Consider the following 20,011-nt stretch of genomic DNA (forward strand, 5'->3'; position numbering starts at 1 on the left):
ATTCTCAGTAGTTCTTTTATAGTTAACTAATCTTAGTTCAAATCCAATTGCATATTGCGTTGTTTGAACAAAACTAGGCAAACTTTTAGTTAATTTATAGTTATATATTATTATATATTTTTTTATTTTACTCCATTTAGGACCCAATTATTTTATTTTTATTAAATAGTTAACCAATTGGAAACTTTGATCTCTTTTAAATTGTTGGATAAAAAATCGATCATTCTGTTTACATTTACCTCCTACTAAGTAGTTCGACCTGAAAGTTGCTGTAAAACCTGAAATATAAAACAACTGTTCAAAGTTTCAAGAAAACCAACTTAAAATAATACTCGACAGAGCTCATTGTGTTTTACAGGCTTAAATAGTTTGTATGCGATGCAATATTCCCCACATTTAATTTATAATACCCCGTAAATAAGAAACAAATTTTAAGGAAATCTTATTTGTTATAAACGAGCAGCCAATAAAGAAAGGTAAATATAAGAGCAATTGAGAGTATTGAAAGTCTGTAATTACAGGAGTCTTACTCTGTTCAAAAGGTAAAGCTGTTCTCTTTGTATGCGACTTGGGTTTGTTGTTGCAGTCCTGGTAACAATGGCACAAATGCAGCGAAAAGTGCGAAAGTAAAGGTATATAAATACAATGAAAAGTAATTAAATAAAGTAAAGGTGTTTGATATTTAATTGAACATTTTAATGCCATATAAGTGAGCGTGTGAGAGGGAGAGTGTTTTATGTTTGTTATTTTGAGCATTAAACGCTTGCAGCTAAATAAAATTTCGAAAACCTAATGAACTTGAGCCAATTAAAGAGTTTTAAGAAGTATTTGAAGTTTGCATTGTTAAATATGAGTTTGTGTATAATATCTGGTTTATAGGCAAGAAGGCGTAAAGCATTAAATTTAATTAGCTATTCTTTGCTTACCCTTCATATTTACTACAATTATACTTTTTACAGTGTCTGCAAATTAAAATGCCTTAACAATTTAATTTTGGAGGCATTTAACTCTTTCAAATTTTAATTTTTTTTTCACTTCCTTTAAAAACGCGTTATTCACCCATTTTACACATTTTTAGCGCCCAATTTTTTTCCCTTCTGGTTTTATCTGCTTGAGGGTATCTGCAACAGCTTGTGTTAATCACTGTTGCCCAAAGCGCTTAATGAGCCCAAGAACCTACCAAATAAAAAATAGCACTGCCTCAACTAGCAGATACCCAGTTTTGTGTTGTTAGGCATCCGAAATCTTAGGTTTCCTTAGAGTAAATATACTCAAAAGTACCCAAACAATATCTATATATTTAAAACAAACCTTCAATTAAAAAGACATAAAGTATATATTCTCCTACTCATACTCTATTTTTCACATTGTGTGCATGCATACTCAAAAGTACTCACTCCATATGACATCTATACTCATGCGTACCTAGAATCAACTGTATCATTACTCATAAGTATTTATTAATTGTTATTTATATTTTTTAACTAAACTATACTCGCTTTTGTATTACAGGGTATGCGAGAAAAAACCAGCTACAACCGCCTTACATTATCATTAAAAAAATCAATTTGTAATTATGGGCGGCAAAAACTGCATGCGGGCTTTATAAAAAAAAAATACCCTAGCAGAAAATGTGAATACGAGTATTCATATAAATTTTCCAGCATAAGTGAAAAATGTGTTAAGTGCATTAAAATTAAATTTCATTTTCGCCCGAACATATGCCGGGATGTATGTATATATATGTATATGGGTGTGTGCCCGTGGGCGTGTTGCAGTTTTTCAAGCAACGACAACGTTAACAACAAAAATTGCCGTTAAGGCCGGCGGATTAATGCGACAAGATTTACATGCGAAATCTACGCGTGACAGGCGAACGCTTCGATAGGCGTTGGAGCGTGGCACAAACATGGACAAGAACTGTTGTAAAAGCAACAATTATCCCCTCGAATTGAACTTTTCATGGTCCACCTTATCGCTGTTTTGGGCTAAGCTCTGGATTTGAAGACGTTGTCTGTGAAGCTTAGCATACATATGTTTTGGACTTAAAGTTGGCAACGTTTTTCGTTACCTAGGAAGTCGGGTAAGCCTAACAGCAACTATTATAATTCTCAATCGCAATTTTGTGTCCCAAACCTTCCCTGCCCTTACATAATTCAGGCAGTACAATTGGCATTCGACCTGAACCCTTAAACTCAGGTCAGCTGTTGTGCAACAGAAGCTTTTATAAAAAATAGAGGGAGGTATTCCCTTTCTATCTGAGGATACTTTGTCCACTTTCATAATCACAATAAGCAAATGCTGACGGCATGAGGTACACAAAGCAAAATCAGGGATTAAATAAAGCAATAAAGTGTAAAAGCTGAAAAATTAATGACAAGCAATTAAATGTCAAAAGCGGCTCTTAATACATTTATTCAAGAGGCTTAAGTTAAGTTATTGTGGATTTTCCTTCCTTTGAAGTCCTGTTCTTATTTTTAAAAGTTGGCAGAAATGGGAAGATTGCAGCTGAGCAAATATTAGTGGCAGGCCGGGCAGATCCTATCTTAATATTAATAACTCTTCCTATTACCTCAAAATCGATAAATATCGATTTGAGCTTGTAATTCGCAGCATTTCTCTGAAAGTTATGAGTTTTTCATTGTATATTTATGTATATAAATATCAAGCGATAATGAATGCGAAAAAAATGAAATTTAACAGTTTGTATAGGATTATATTAAATATTTACACTCTTAGGTCAAAAGCAAAATTTAATGAAAATTTGCACACTTTTAAAAATGATCTAATGTATTTTATTAATACAAATAAATTACAATGGAATAAATATAAAAAAAAACATCACAAAAACGTTTGGGAAAATACTTTTGAAAAGAAGGTAAAAAAAAAAACGTACAGAGCCATGAAAATCAGCTTAGAATGCACTTACAAAAAAACACACTCACACAAGCTTAAAAATGTATAAAAGAAAATATACATGCAAGTGAATAATATTTACACATGTGTTGGTAAATCCTGTGGAGAAAATTGTATGTTTCGATTTATAAAAATGCTATAGCGTGGAAATGAAAAATCCGATTTGTAAATAAAATATACAAAATACAAGTGAATACAAATACAAATACAAATGCAATTACAGTTGACTGTGTTTTCCCCTCTTACTCTACCCCTGTTTCTCACTCCATCGTACGCTCTGTTGAACTGTGGGTATTTTTGGGGTATTTTGTATTGCCTACTTTTGGGCTGGCGACTTAATTATACACATTTTCCACTTAATTTTTTTCGGGCTGTATTGTTATACCCTGTTTTCAAAATGGAGTTTAAGAAAGGGTTTATTGTGTAAACATCGAGTCGATCTATCTGTCTGTCTTTCCCTTCGTTTGTCTGTACGGATTTATAGAAACAAAATTTCGCTTACGCGTTCTATTTTGTAAAATCGATATAAATCGATATTCCGTCCTCAACTTTTGAGCATATCTAAAAGATAAGATATGGTATAAACAGATCTAAATTATTATCGATACTGCGTTTGTTGTTTCTTAAAAGCGAAAAATATCGATTTTTAGTCGTGATAACGCCATCTTCATTCCCAAAATCGACAAAAATCTATATGCTTTTAGAGTTTATTTAAGCAATAATTATATAAAGGTGTTTGTAAAGTACAAGCAGGTCAAAAATAATTTCGATACCGATTCTTTTTATGTCCATAAATCGATAAATATCGATTATCAGTCCTGGTTTTTAAAGTATGTAAGAGAGATTATCGTATATGACCCTCATTCCCTAAACTGATAAATATCGATGTTCAATTTTGGCTTTTCGATGTCAGCGATGTCAAATTTAGCTTGTCTTGTTGCCTAAGAGGTATCACCCAGTCGATCACTATCGCTAACTGGCAGCACGTGCTTAAATTTCGCGCGAACTGTTGTTGTTTTTGCCCACTTTATAATTATAGACGTCAGTCAGGCATTTAACTCGTTTGTTGTTGTTGTCGTCCAACAGCAGCAAATTGTTGCCAGCCTCGTCGCGTTTCAATTTGTGTGGATCGCACGTAGAAACCCCAACAACACTTATTGCCTTCTGTCTGCCTCTGTGTGTGTGTGTGTGTGTGTGTGTGTGCGTGTGTGTGTGAGTTTGTTGTTGTTGCTTTCCTTTTTTGTTGATGCTGTTGCTGGACATGCGAAATAATTGCTTCATACATAATTATCGCGAGATGCGACCGTCGCGTTGCTCATTACAATTCTTGTTTTTGTTGTTATTTTGTTTATTTTGGCTGCTTATTGTTGTTAATGGGAGCCTTGTGGTGCGGCTAGCGTTTAAAACAAACCCCGTAAAATACAGGATTATGTGCATAGGTATATGGTATTAGAGCATTTCTTATTATTTCTGTTTTAAGCCCCACAGAGGGTATTACAATTATTTAATCAAGTGTCCAACACATTGTGGCATCATTTCTGATATTAAATTGATTGAGCTTCTGTCTATCCGTTTATCCAACCGGCAATGAACCCATCTGTTTATCCGTTTATTCTGCCGTCTGTCAACTCGTTTGCTCCTCTGCTTATCCATTTGTCTAGTTCGTTAATTTATCTATTTATCCTTTTGAATGCCTACTAAGGCGAAGCTTGGACGAATAGATAAGTCGTTTTATGCAGACGTTGTCTAATATGTATGATTTAAAACGTTTATTTGTTCATCTGCTTATCATTTTAATCAACTATTATTTTATCCGACTGTCTAAACGTTGTGCTAAATAATAGTTTATCCGCCGCTTATCAATTTATAAGCTTATCCGCCTGTCCTGCAATTCATCCGTGTATATAATAAGTATATACTTTTCCATGTTTTCATCATTATCTTAATGTAGCCGCATATCATTACCCTCATTCCATTTGTCTGCATTTCTGTTTATCCGCCTATATTTGCAAATATATACCAAATTAATTTAATTCACGTGGCCCTAATTTGGCGTTTATCTAAAGTTTTAACTTCTCCCCCATAAATATAGCTCAGAAATTCCTAAAATTGTTTTAAATTCTAGTGGAACTTTTATTTTTAATAGTGAATCAATTTAAACTTGGAGTAATATATTTGTTTTGGCATGTAACATAGATAGGTTAACAAATGACTATTTGTTTTTATATCGATTTAAAATAATATATATATAGCTCCAGATATTGATATTAATTAAATTTAACAATGCCTAAAACAACTAATTACAAAAGTAGGAAATTTATTTACAAATCAAATAATTTACAAAATAATTGTTAAGTAATATTCAGTTTATTATTACTATTATTGTTATCATATAGAGATTTTTTCAGAATTAAATTCTTATAAGTAGACAAAATGACTTTTTATAAAGTTAAACGAAGCTAAATAAAAGATGATTCTCAGTATGCATTATCAGGGCTGCGTTTACCAACTCCTAAGCTTGTTATATTTTGTTGTTAAATCAAGAAATCAATGCAAATGACTTACTCTATACTCAGTTAAAGGTCGCTTCTTCTTTCACTGCTAACTACAATGTACACGGACATTAAATTTAAAATACATTTACGAGCATTTCCCGTAACCAGATGCGCATTTCATGCCAATAACTGGATGCATTTTATTTTTTTCAATGCCAGACAAACGCAGGCAGCCAGGCAGCAGGGTAGGTTTGAGGGTGAGGCCTGCAGAGGGTGCGGGTGGAGCAGGTGGTGCGGGTGATGTGGTTGCTGCAGGCGGAAGTGAACCGTTTAAATGTGTAATGATGCCATGGGTCAGCTCCTGGGGTTTGTTTCCAGCTGCAGCTCTGTCAAGGTGATGGCACACACACGCACGCACACACACACGCACACACACACACGCACAGACAAAAGACTAATTAAGCTATTTATTAGGTTTGAGGTTAAGTTCAGCGGCAGTTTCTAGCAGTCGTCGGTTGGCGGAGAGTTGGGAGTTGCCATTAGCAGCTAGCTGGAGGCGGATTCGAATTCAACCTGCAACTGGCCACTGGCTGCAGTTGACTTTGTGGGTTTGTCAGTTGGCCAAAAGGTCATCATCATGTCGGAAAGCTAGCCAAGAGTCAAAAATGTTCAAGCTCGCTTTTGGCCGCTTTTCCTTACACATTTAACCTTAACTTGTTTGTCATCCGTCAGTTTCTGTGGCTGCCCTTGCTCTTCTTCTTCCATTTTTTCACCCATTGCCGTTGCTCGAAGTTCATTAAAGTTAAATAAATCAAGTCAAGAGTAAAAATTAAAAAACAAATAAAATAAAATATATATATATACTGCGATTGAGCACGATTGATTTTTGCTGTTTGTGGTTTGGTTGCCGGTCTATCGAGGTGTTGATTACCTGGGGGCACACAACGATTTCGTTGGGGATAAGTCGAGTAGATAATTTGTAATGAAGCTGCACATGCGATAAGAGCAGCATCTGGGGTTAGCAACTGTGCAGCTTTCGGGGTGAGTTTAAATAAATTGATTACAGATAATAAAGAAAAACTAGGTGTTATCAGAACAGCAAAAATTAAAAATCCTTACACGTATCTAAGTATCTCTATGTATAATTAAATGATCTTAGCCTTAATAGCTAGAGAGCGACTCGACCGATTTGTATGTTTTTTTCTATGGAAAACCCAAAAGAAAAGCTGGACTAAGGCAATTAGATTTGCTTGAGTTGGATTAAACATTCATAAAGCTTAACGGGAATAGCCAAGCCATGCTATTTGGAGACCTTTTACAGTCATTGTCTTGATATATGTATATCCCACATGGCCGCAGAAATCAGAAAATCCTTGCGTAGCGCTGAAAGACACCGCAATTTGAGTTCTAACTCTAGCTAAGATTCTATTAGAGACTTTAACGCCATTTCCCCCTCGTAGAGTAACACTTAACGGTCGTTCCGCGAGAGGGAAACGAAGAGATACTTTTCGACTTTAAATGCTTTCCCCCCTATATAGAAAAAATTGCAGAAATATATAACTATAAACATATGCATAGTTACGTGTTAAGCCTCAAATTTTTGTTCTATAACCTATAATCAATTCTTAAAGTCGGTCATAGAAATGTTTTTAATAATTTCAAAACCAATTAGACATAGAATATGACTTTCAGATAGTTTTATTTATATTATTACACAACCAAATGTGCATTTTATTAGCTGTTGTTCTCACTGTGTCAAATGTTGTCCTCTTTCACAATTTTTTACACTATTCAAAAACTGATTGTCAGAGAGAGCGAGAAAAGGCTGTGTTTCGTAGACATGCGTCTTTGATTCCCATCTTGACACATTAACTTTGAATTTATTATGCAACAGTTATATTTTTAATGTTGTTCGCCTGCCAAAAAATATATCAATAAATATATACTGCATGCAAATATTGCAAAGAATTTCCCCTAAACGAATTGCCTATTACACTTTGGTTGTACTTAATTTTCAAACATTTGTGCCTCAGCCTCTGGCTCACAGTTTCTAATATTTCTGTGGTAATATTTTTTGTGTTGGCAGAGCTGATCTGAGGCCTGCGGCCTGAGGCCTGGTGTAATACCGAATCCGTTAGTGGCGATGCAGGCAAATGCAAATGTAATTAGTTGCATGACCAAAACCATAGAGCAATATTTATGGCACACACTGTAGCAGCGAGAAGCGGCCAGTGAGAAGTGTGTTGCGGCAACTGTTGTATCTGCGAGATACTTTTAATTTTTTACGATTTTTGCGGGCGAGAGCTTTATGCTACCCTTTTTTGTTCTGCTGCCCGTTTAGAATATTTCTCATTCTCTCTCTCTCTCTCTCTCTATCCGTTTTTTATTTGTTGTTTTGTGTTTCATTTTTTGTTTATTTATTTTGTTAATTTTTTATGGTCGCCAGGGCTGGTCGAAATGGGTGTTGCGGCTTTTGGGCTCGAGTTTGGGTTTTGGGGGCCAATTTTATGGCGGAAATGGCAACGCTTGCCACAAAATAAAAGAAAAGATATGGCCAGAACGGTGCAGCGATAAAGTAGACTAGGTCGAAATAAAGATAAAACTGGCAAACGCTTTACTGAGGACCTGGGCGGGGGGGCGGATGCGAGCCCCAACCGTCTCTTTGTAATTGCTGTGCACTGAGCAATTCTAAATTTAACATTTTTGTTGCCTGCAGCTGCGCGTATGCTTTAAAAAATAGTATAAAAAATAGAAGAAAAACAAAAAGAAAACATGTGCAACAGCAACTTTTGCCAGTCATTGGCGCTGAAAATTGAGATTTATGAGTGCACCTGCCAGGGGAGTGCAGTCGGTGGTAAGGGGATGGAAGGAAGTCTGAAAGTAACTTGTCTGGCTTTTGTTTTTTGCCAAGAGTTGAAACTTGGCATATTTCTCCATTACGAGTGAAGCTTGCAAATTGATTTGATTTGATTCGATTTTGAATCGATAAGTAATCCCTATCTCTGAGCCAAAAGGGCAAATTGCTGAAGCCAAAGTAAAGCTGTGTGTTTGTGTATTCACACATTTAAAATATTTAAATAAAACATATTTTTATTTATTCCATCTTTTGCAATTCCCTTAGGTATGTATGATCAAGCAATCTAATAGATTGAACTTACAATTCACTTGATGTAATTAAATGTAATGAATTGAAGTTTTTTAACAGAAAACATATATGTTTACAAACTGTGTCATTCATCATTCAAGTCGCTGTAAGTGTGTGTTACAACAAGATCGTTCAAACATTTACGAATATGTCTATTATATGTCACGGAGGATTCTGGTTGGAGTGTCTATATATTTATAAAGTCTACAGATATATATAGTCTATACTAATATCTATATCTATACCTATTATTATTGTTAACGAATTTAAAATATCGGTTCTTTATCTAATAATCTATAATCATTTAAATACATAACTTTTCTATCTAAGCTGCCTCACGATAAAGATTTATACTTTCTTCCGACCTTCTTAATAATCTAGATGTTTGGTGTGCTTGCTTTTAGGCATATTCTTTTTCCATATCAAAAGTCTTAAATTTGGTTCACAATATCCTTTATGATTATCATATTATTTTCATATCACCTTCTTTTCACAATGCAACCGTCTTTCTGTTGATTTATAACATTTTTTAGCTGCTGCACTCACTCTTCCACTTTTTGACACCTTGATTGCTTACATGGGCGAAACCCGTTGACTCCAACTTATTGTTCATTATTCAATGGGCTTTCAACATATTTTCAAATTGACATAGAGTTCAAGATAGAATAGACAGATTTAACATTTTTGCGGGTGTGAATTGTGTGAAATAGGAATATCTAAAATTGTAAGCACAAAACTTGCCGCGTGCAAGGACGGGGAATACCCGCTGGTTGTATTTAAAGATATGACACCTTGAACGGGATGTAGTTTCATTATTCATCATTCATTTATCCAATATATCGATTTTCCGTTTTGGTTTTTTAATCATAGCTCAAAAACTTTAAGAGCTAGATACGCCATGTTTGGTATTTATGCTCCGTTGTTAAGCCCATTAATGCCTTTCGTAAAATTACTTAATAATATATAGGAAATATTTATAGGAAATATTTAATTTAATTTAAATAGTTAACCCTATTTACTTTGAATGAGAACCGAATATGTGAAGACGTATTTAAAATAGATTTCCTTTAAGCGCAGAGTATAATTCCCTAAATAACACAAAAACTAGTTATTTGCGGCTCAACTTTTAGGAATTATTCGTTCCAGATTTGTCTTAAGTTAAGCATAAAGTTCTTCAAATAAGTAAACAGTTATTGACTCAAGCATTCGAAACTATTTCGAAACTTAAACGAGCAGAGCAAATAACTCTAATTATAACTGAGTTATGATTGGAGGATATTTGTCTGCACACATTGTTTCAGACAACATTTAAATTGCATAGAATCGCTTATTCACTTAGTCTGTGATCTGGAACCGACAATTTCCGCTGCCAATAATATGGGCAAACATTTTGGCAGAGTGTCAATTAATTTGCCACACAGCAGCCACTCAACAACTAAACTGGCAAAATTAAGTTGACGTTGTTGTTGTTGTGGTCGTGGTTGTTGCTGTTGTTGTTGTTGTTGTTGTTGTTGCTGCTGCTGCTGGCATCAACAGTCGGAGGTGTCGCAGGTGTCGATGGCAGCAGTTGGCATGGGGAATGCAGCTTTCCAGCAGCTCTCAGCGTCTTCCTCAAACAACGCCGGCGCCAGACAGCGATTGCTATTTAGCTGATTGTGTGGTTTTGGCTTTAGACCTTCTGTGCCCCGCCCCAAAAGCAGACATCGACCCAGCCAACTCCCAAACCCCGGGTTTTTTGGCCATAAACTGCATGCATTTAATTAATTGCGCCATTTTGTCTTACCCTTAAAGGCGGTCGAAGCGAACCTTGAGGTGGAACCCTTTACAGTTCGAGCTAGAGATTGGGCGAAAGCGAATCGTTTCAGTTTAAATGCAGAATTCGTTAAATAAATTTCGTTCGGCTTCGAAATGAGTTGCCTAAAAATGTTCTAAAAATTAAATTTTTTAAGAAAAATACTTTTTCTGAGTCCTTTTGTTCATCGGATATCTTTTAGTTTCTTTAAGCTTTAAAACGAATTTTTCGAAACATTTAATTGTGGCAGAAATTAGTTATTTGGGCTTAAAAGAAGATTGCAAGTTTAAAAGGTGGAATATGTAGCTCTCAGCATCATGATCTTTCGATTGTTAAAGGACTATTTTAGCTTTTATCGATAGATTTCTGCGCTTTACTGACTTTTGTCGCCAGATGCGATACAATTCGCAACAAGTTAAAGCGACGAGTGATAGAAAAGGTCTCTACCTTGAAATATTTGATTTTCACAGCTAAAAATATTCTAGGCATTTTAGTAAAATAATTTTGTAAAGCAGGGAAAAACAAACCGAAGGCAGCAAAACTAGCAATAATTTAAAGCGTGTTTTGTGTTTCTCTAAAATTTGTGAACTGAAAAAGGATGTTTTAAAAAAAGTGAAGAAGCGAGGGAGACGCAAAATATGCGCTGCAGTTAGTCAGCGTCTGTTTTTATCGATGCTCATGCAGGACATGGCCATTACCAGGTTGTCCACATGTTTGGTCGCCAGACGACTGCCAGTGCGACTACAAACGGGCCAACATGGCCAACATGGTCAGCCTTTAATCCAATGGCCAATAGACGCCAACACGCTACATCTGGCCATAGTCACCATGGCTATGGTGGCACCCATCCGCCCCACCGCCCCGCCGTCAACTGTGTCTCCTGGCTCCGCTCGATATTAACATGCGGCGGCTGCATCAGTTCAGTGCAGCTGACAAAACGGCCCGTTGGCTTATGCTCAGCTCCACTGAGCTCCCCGCCCGCACACTACAAACCGGCCCCGCTGGCATCCTGTAAGTGATCAATGTTTGTCTATGCTTTGCGGTGCTCCAAAGCACCAGCCGTTCAAAAGTATGCAACGCGCCCAGGGCATTGGTCATTTGTACAGCTCCCCCATCACACCCACACACACACACACACACTCACTCACTCACTCACACCTCACTTCTGGTGTGCAGTTGCATACACCCCTAAAATTGCCATTGTAAACATGCATAAATTGTTGCATACTTTTGGCCGTTTCGAGTTGCAATTGGAGCTGCTCGCCCATTGCTTAGCTCCTGATTATGTTTGCTGAGCCCACTTGGCTTGGCACCGAAGCGATTGCTCACGGCAGCAGCTCGTTAGACGCCAGTGAATTATTTGTCCCACTGTCACGTTTACGTGGACCCAACTCGTGTGGGACTCACACAAATTTCACTTGATACATTTTTTTGTTTGATTTCCAATTAGAAGTCCATTTCCATCGAATATGATATAATGTTGTTTTAGTTTCCCATGCATAGCATTCTTCTTCTCTATTTTGACCGCAGTTTTGAATATTGTCAGCGTATTTTAGTCTAGTTTCATTCAACACATAAAATATTTTTGCTACATATTTTCTATAAAAAACAGTTTTTATACTTTGTTCACAAAGTGAAAGAAATGTTTATTTAATTTAAAGATCAAGAATGATTAATATCTTAGGTAAGTTTAATACAGAAATAAATGAATATAATATATATATATAATATAATATATAACTGGGATATTTTCCTAGTCGTTAGTCTTTCTTTCGACTTTATCAAATGATTGATTCTTAAATATTTCTGCCACGCCCATTCCTCTCCACCTCAATTCTTCTGGCTACAGCTATGGAGTCCTATATTGGACCTATAATCAAAAACTTAAACCTCAGGTATTATTACTTAGGGAATTGACAAATAGACGATCTGATCTGTTATTATTTATTTGTATAATCACTTAGTAAACTTAAGTTTCTATTCTCATTGAAAAATATTTTATTTATCAGATCATTCGTCGCTTAATATCCCACAGTTTTCTTATGTTTCAGTTTCAGTATGCTAAAGACTCCTTTACTTTGTTCCTTATCTCGCTTCTTTTTCTTTTAAATTTTCTCTACTGCTCTTCTCCGTTTAGTTCTTTTCTTTTCCATACTATATCTCAAATTCCTCAGCTTTCAATGGCTCGTATTATGTTTAGTTTATTTATTTTACTTTCCTTTTCTCATTGGCATTCCCATTCCGGCTGCCTGTGGCTTTTCCTCAGCCACGTTTTCTCAGCAGGTTGTCGTTATAATTTTCTTACACCTGCTCCTTTCATCGCATTCTGTCGTTTACTTTTGCTGTAATATTTCCTTTACTTACTTCCGCCAGCTACTTTTATCATTAAAGTTTCCCTTGGCTCAATGCTCTGCCCCTCCTCCCCCGCTCGGCAGTCGGCACGAGATGCTGCTGTGGCTGGCTTTGCCTTTTATTCCCTACCCCCTGCCCCTTTATTAGCCACCTTTTGTGGGCGTGGCAGTACGTGGCAGCAGAAATGCACACGCTTTGCTCTTAATTTCTCAATAATGCCGGCAACACAAGTCGAAAAATTTGCCTGATAAGCACTTTTCATAGACCCCCCTGCGACAAACCTCAACGAAAGCGCCCCCCACAAACCAATAAAACGGAGCCCAAGTTCCGCCCATGGCTAGCCGGGTAGACCAGGCAGCCCAGTCATTTTATTTGCCTGGCCAAGAAGACGGGGGCTCCACGCCGCCGCATGCTATGCAATGAAAATAATAATGCCACCCTGCCTGGCGTGGCCTCCTGCTGCTTGTCTGCATTTAAAGTGTAAGTGTTGAGCAATTAAAGAAAACCCCAAACCCCAAACATGATTAAAAAAAGATGAAATTTCTCAACTGCATTTTAAAGGCCATTGCGGTGCCCATTGAAATTAAACTCAACTTTGCTCAGCTCAACTCAATGCCAATTCCCGAAAAGTTGTTCGCGCTGACGCCTGATTTCTTTCTATATAATAATTGCATACTTGGCGGGGCGCAAGAAGTGCAGAACTTAGATTGAATAGCTGGAAGAGGTAGGTGGAGGGGCCGGGGGCACACCCGCAGACAGCTGCCAATATTTACACTTAAAGTTTGCGTGTTAAGTGGATAAATTAATTGCTTGGAATTGTTTCTTCGAGACTTAAGATATTTGCCAGGGTTGCACGAATTGAGAAATCAATTGACGACTTGAGGGTTATTGATAAAAAAAATTGATAAAAAACTCGATTTTTAGTTTAATTTTTTGGAATTTACAAAATTGTCTCGTAGAATTGTAGGAGTCCGAAAGCGAAGGAGATTGCAGAGGTCTCTTCTAATCAATCTCTCAGATCAATTTTTATAACCATGTAAATTTTTAAATTTTTTTTATATAAGACTTCACTGTAGAATAAGTTGTATTGTAAATATAAATATAAGTTTAATTAAAATTTTTCTCATAATAAGTAAAATTAAAAAAAAAAAATAATATTTTGTGAATGCGATGCCAAACAAATATAAATAAAATCGTTTAATATTCATTAAGTTTAATTGTATAAGTTCCATATATTTAATGCGTCTTAAGTACAGATCGGTAGAAAATATTTATATATTTATATTAGGGAAACAAGTATACCAACTGCTGTAGTCAGAAATGTTCGACTAGGAGATACCCTGCTCCTTAAATAACGGCTATTCCTGCGAGCAATGCCGTTCGGTAAGGAAAATTCGATTGTTTATTATTTATAGATTCTATGAAATTCTCAAGGCTATAAAAATGTGCTAGGCTATACCCCTATTTGTCAATCTTGTTTATTTAATAATTGATTTCTGTTTTACTTTCGATGCAATATCACAGAAATGTGCATTTCTTTTAATATTGTTAGCTCCTTGGATGCTCCAATATTTATTTCTAACAATATTCATGACCAACTATGTTGGCTGGTATTTTATTATTAATTTTATTTACTAAATGTAAATTTTATTGCGAGCCTTTTAATTAATTTGTTTATTAAAATTTTAGCTGCTTTGTAAATTAAAATAAGCTAAACACACGAATCAGAAAAGAGCCATAACTGCATTTGTTTAAACAAATTGGGCGACGCATTAAATCGAATTGAGGTTTATGCACAAAATATCATATTGTGTATACGCCATGTATGCTCGGAAAATAATTAAATTTCTCGCTAGAATTTGCATCGCACAAAGTGTACAAACATTTTGTTATAATTAGATTTTGGATTCAGTTTTCATATTATTTTTTGTTTGTTGTATTTAAAATGCATGAAAGTCAGTAATGGAAAATTTTAAATACCTAGAAGCTAATTTTGGTTGTTGGTATAGATAAAGACGGGCAGCCCCAGCCAACAATAAAAAAAAACACAAAATAAATGTAAAGCTGCATTGCCCGTGGCGCTAAATGCGACACACGATACGTTACATGGATGAGGGGGCAAAGTGTGAGGGGAGGGGAGAGTTACGGAAAAAGAGATACTATGTGAGATGCACAACACGGCCGTAACAGCTGTTGACAGTTGCATTAACCTTAGCTGTCAGACAGCTAACCGGCTTCTGGTTAGTTAGGCTGCGGTTTTTCCTGCTTTCCGTTTAGATTCGCTTGCAAAGGCTTTTATCAATTTGTCGATATGTCCGGTTCCAGCTGTGCGACGGCCATTGAGATTTAAAGCTAGTTTAATAACATGTAGCAGATGTGAAGAAAATTTACATAGTAGGTAATATAATCCCATTTTAATTAAAAAATCCATTTTCCGAGCGATTGTTCCTACATATTTTCTATGCTGGTTTGAGATAAAGTAATATCTCTTATAAGGCTTATTTGAAACTAATTTGTTTGTGCTGTTTACGATCTGCATTAATTTCGCACAAGTAATCGAAGCACTATATAAGCAAAAACTCTATTTCAGAAGATATTTGATTCAAAATCAAATTATTAAATCATTATTATACTTGCGAATGAAACCTATTATGTTAATGAATATATTTTGTATAAATTCTTTTTGGAAAAATATTTAAAAAAAATATGTGCAAATATTAAATGATAATACATTTCTTACTCTTCTCTATTCAAATATACGTTAATAAGTGTATATTTTAATCAAGAACAGTGAAAAAATGTATTGAAAGTCATTTAATATATTATATTTAGTTGCAATATCTACTGCTTTCTTAACTAATAATGTTAATAATCGTATCGATTATTAAATTCAATTTAAATTTAATTAAACTATCACTCAATTTCGAAAATGGCTTCACGATTTAAATATCAAAAAAAAAAAACTTTTAATTAAGTTTTTTTTTGGCACAGTGGGATAAATTTCGGCTAAAAAGCGAGAAGCCCTACAACATTTGGGGTAAAAAGTTATTGTATACCTTATGAACTGTGGGGGAGGGTGGTGGCAGACGGTCTGTGTGTCTGATAGGGGGTGTTTGAATACATATTTTTATTCGCGAAATTGCTCGGAAGTAATTTTGTTTACCTTTTATTTTGCGCTTTTTGTTTGCATATGCAGCTGGCAAGATTGTCCCCCAACAAATAATAAATATGCATATATATATGTATATGTATATAGTACAGAACAAAGTTCCCTCTGCTAGCAGCTAACCAGACAGCCTTAAGCTGTCAATGCGGCTTGTAGGGGGAGTGGTTGCACAGAGACAACAAGAAGCGGAAGTGCGTGCGAGCTGAAAACCTTTTTAACTCCTACGCAAAGTGCAACGGCAGCTGATAGGTGTGCAGGGAAAATTGGTGGGTGCGGGCTGAATAAAAAACGCAACTGCACTCAGAGATAAGCGTTCTTATAACTTCTGGCATGATCGGAAAATACTCACGAAAACATTTTATTTTGTTTTTTAATTTTCATTTTAATCTTGATATTGTGTTTAAAATGATATAAAAAATTATATAAAAATAATGTTTTGAAAATTAAATAAATGATTTAAACAAGAATTCGCAAGAAAAAAGGAAACGTAAAGTGTTAAAAATTGAAGCACAAAGTTCTTAAAAAAAAGGCTATTGAATTTGTTTTCGTAGGGCCTTAAAATAGGAATTTGGTGTAGTATATTTTTTATTTTATTTGATAAATATTTAAGTCAAATAACCAAGAATTATTTATAAAGTAGTTTCTGGTCACAAAAGTTATAATAATTTTTCATTATTTGAATACTCAATACTTCCTTAACCCTAAGTATCTATAAATTAAGTACTAAGTAGTCAGATTTTTTAAATTGTTTTTAACCAATCTTTTAGCATAATTTGAGAGCGCAGATTTTGGTTTATTTCGCTGAGTGTGTTAAGTCAAAATGGCGTCGGCGACCGCAGTTTGTTTTTAGCATTCGCCGGCGCTTTGATAAAGTGCAGCCACGCAGCATAAACAAAGTGGATACTCGTATGTGCACGGCCAGACCTAGCCCAAGTTCCAGGCCCGCCCCTTCGCACCGGCACGCAAAACCAACAAAAAAACGCAGAGCTGGAGCCACAGCACGGCCAGCCTCTCTGTCAGGTGTGCCACTGCTGCACCTGCACCTGCACCTACAGCTGCAGCTGCTGTCACGACTCTTCCAGCTAGCGCCTATCAATGTGGTGGGCGTGCCCGGTGGTTGTAAGAGCGGTGCGTGTTTTTGCGCTTGAAGTGCTTTCGGTAGCCGTTAATTGAAATGCATGTGGTGCCGCAGCCGATGCCTGCAGACCGTAGGAGTCGCTGTTGGCTCCTGCTGTGCCAGACAATGCGGCAGCTGGGTAGGCAGGCGCCGGCATTGGCATCTATTGCCAAATAGACTAAAGGTGTTTGGCTAGTTTCTGCGTATACATGCCCTACAATTTGAAAGAATATACATATTTGTTACAGAGTAGGAAACAAGACAAAAAATGAAGAAAATGACTACTCTATGGATCATTTACCACAGTTAAGTGAGTGTAGAGAGAGGAGACTTAAAACCTGAAGGAAATCAGAAAAATATATAAATTTAATATTATTACATGAATAAATGGTTCTTAGGACAAATGTAGAATGATAAATATTAAAAATCATGAAAACTTAAAATTTTTTAATTGCTGCTTTACTTGATTGTAAATATATACATTCTATAACAAGCTTAAAAATTTCTAAACAATATAATTACAATAGTATAAGTTACGATTTTTCGGGCTACATTAAAAAATCATAAATACTTTTCATCTAATTTAAAGCAATTAATTTTAATAATTCACTTGTTAGAGTTTTGGAGTACTATAAAAGGTGTTTAAATTTTCATAATCCCATATAAAGATTTCAAGTTCTAAAAGAGACCACAAACTATATCGCTTGGCTATTGAAAACAATGTTCATCTACCTCAGAAATAAAATTTACAGACAGTTTCTAATCGATCACATATAGATTTTATGCGTATATATTATTCTAGAGATCATATACTAAATGAGTTTGACACTAGAATTTAAAATGTGCTTAATCCATATTGTTTAAAGAAATAGATTCAATTGTTTCTATTTATTTTATCAAGTTCCTCTTTGAATTTTCAATTGTTACAGGGTATCAGTACTATCGTCTGTATTTGGCATTCTCAGAAAGGGTAATTCGAATAGGGTGGTAAATAATATTTATTTATTTATTTGTTTTGTTGCCACTTCTGGCTGTTGCTATTTCGGCGACCTTTGCCTGGGCAGATTCTCATTTTAATTTCTGTAGCGTTCTTTACTTAAACACGCACATTTTGCTTTGGGCGCTGTGTGTGCGCACACCTGAGTAACTAACAAGTATCTTTGTGTGTGCGTGTGTGTGCGTGTGTTTGTGTGTTTGTGTGTGTGCTTGCATGTTTCTGTGTATGGTCGAAGTTATATCACGCACATTTCAAGAGGTTTCTAATTTGCTTGCCAGCGGCTGTGGCAAATTCTAATTTATTCGCAAAACTATGTAACTGGGTTTTGTTTTCTTATTGCTGCAGAGAGGGCTGGCAACCCTGCAGCGAGCTTAAATGTGTGTGTGTAAGTGTGTGTGTGAAGCGTTGATTAAAATTGCGCCATAACAAAACGTTTAATACATAAATAAAGCTGAATTGTTAGCGCCTGGGGTTATGATAAGGATAAATACGGCAAAGGGTGTTGAATATGGGTTGAAAATGAAATAAAAATTGATAGGAAATAATACGTAGTTGAGGTAAAGTTATGCCCATAAGGCGAAAAGACTAGTTAGAAAATTAAATGTAAATATTTTTTATAATGTATTTTTAAACATTTGTGTAATGTTGAGAAGTTAAATTGAATAAGTTTAACATGAAGAATTTTATGAATACAATTTAAATCATTCAATAAAATTAGATTTGCGTAAAGAATCACTATGAATATATCGGAATTTATACATGTATATATTTGATTCAACTTTTTTATAAAGTGTCTTCTCAATTGTGTATTTTTCATTGATTATTTTTTACGTATTTATTTTTGTATAGCAACAAAGTGTTTTTATTTTTTATGTTTGTATATTTTTGATACATTAAGTATACCAAAATTCAAAAAAAATATTATAATTTTCTAGTCCATTCAAAATATAACACATATGAAATTATTGACTTTTCCATACATCATCTTTAGTGGTCCAATTTTATTATATTTGTGCATTCTAAAAACTTATTTAATATTGATGTAATTTTGTATTATATTTTGATATAAATATATATTAAATATATACTTATTACAAATACAATTTTTTATGTAATGTAATAGTACCTATTAATTTTTAGTCTTATTTTTATATGATTTTTAATAATATTAAGCTTTAATTAAAAACTCTGTTTGGTTTATGTTCATTGAGTTTTCCATTATGTTGATTAATAATATGCTTGTTTTTATAGACTTTATAAATTTGCAACTTTAATCCGGCTTTTAATAATCGGAGCTTTATCTGAAAAAAAAAACACTTATAAATATTATTACAATGCATGTCAAAACAGATTCCGATTTCATTTTTGTAACTTGCATTCTAAGGAAATCTGCAGTAAGCCACTTGAATATGCACTTTGCCAAATGGAAAAGGGAGGCGGGCTACATAGTGAAGCATATTGTCAGGTTAAGACATGAAGCATGTCTATGACTTGATAATACTTACTGGTACTTTATGCCCGGGCTTACAATGGGCAAAAATGCCTATCTAGCCAAGCATTCAGTCAACATCATTCGGCTTATGGCATCAGCAGGCCACACAGAGAGCAGAGATGGAAAAACATTTTACAAAGACTTAAAAACTTCTGTACTAAAAGCCAAAAGCCAACGATGCTCGGGCAATGCAATCAATGGCTTAAACTATGAGCCAAAGCATGAGCCAAGGCCAGAGTGCGAGGGTAGAGGGGTGTTGCCGGGCTCGGCTCTGGTTAGGCAAAAAAGTCAAATGTCTAACAACTTGTCATACAAGGCGCACACACACAGGCCAGAATTTCATAACAATTTTTGCTGTTGCTGCAAACCGACAGCCTGGGTGATGAGGGTGGCGTGTGCGGCTGCGTCGGCTAAGTAAACAGCATAAAGCCCAACTGCATGCAAAAGTACGCCCCAAAAATGGGCGTGGCATTGATGTGTTTGCATTCGCATGCGTGTGCGCCTGGCTGCTGCTGTTTCAATTTAGCTGCCAACAAATT

The sequence above is a fragment of the Drosophila montana genome, unplaced genomic scaffold, assembly GCF_035044405.1.
Source record: "Drosophila montana isolate Dmon_TW-CO22-7 unplaced genomic scaffold, ASM3504440v1 contig_402_1, whole genome shotgun sequence".
Classification (NCBI taxonomy): Eukaryota; Metazoa; Arthropoda; class Insecta; order Diptera; family Drosophilidae; genus Drosophila; species Drosophila montana.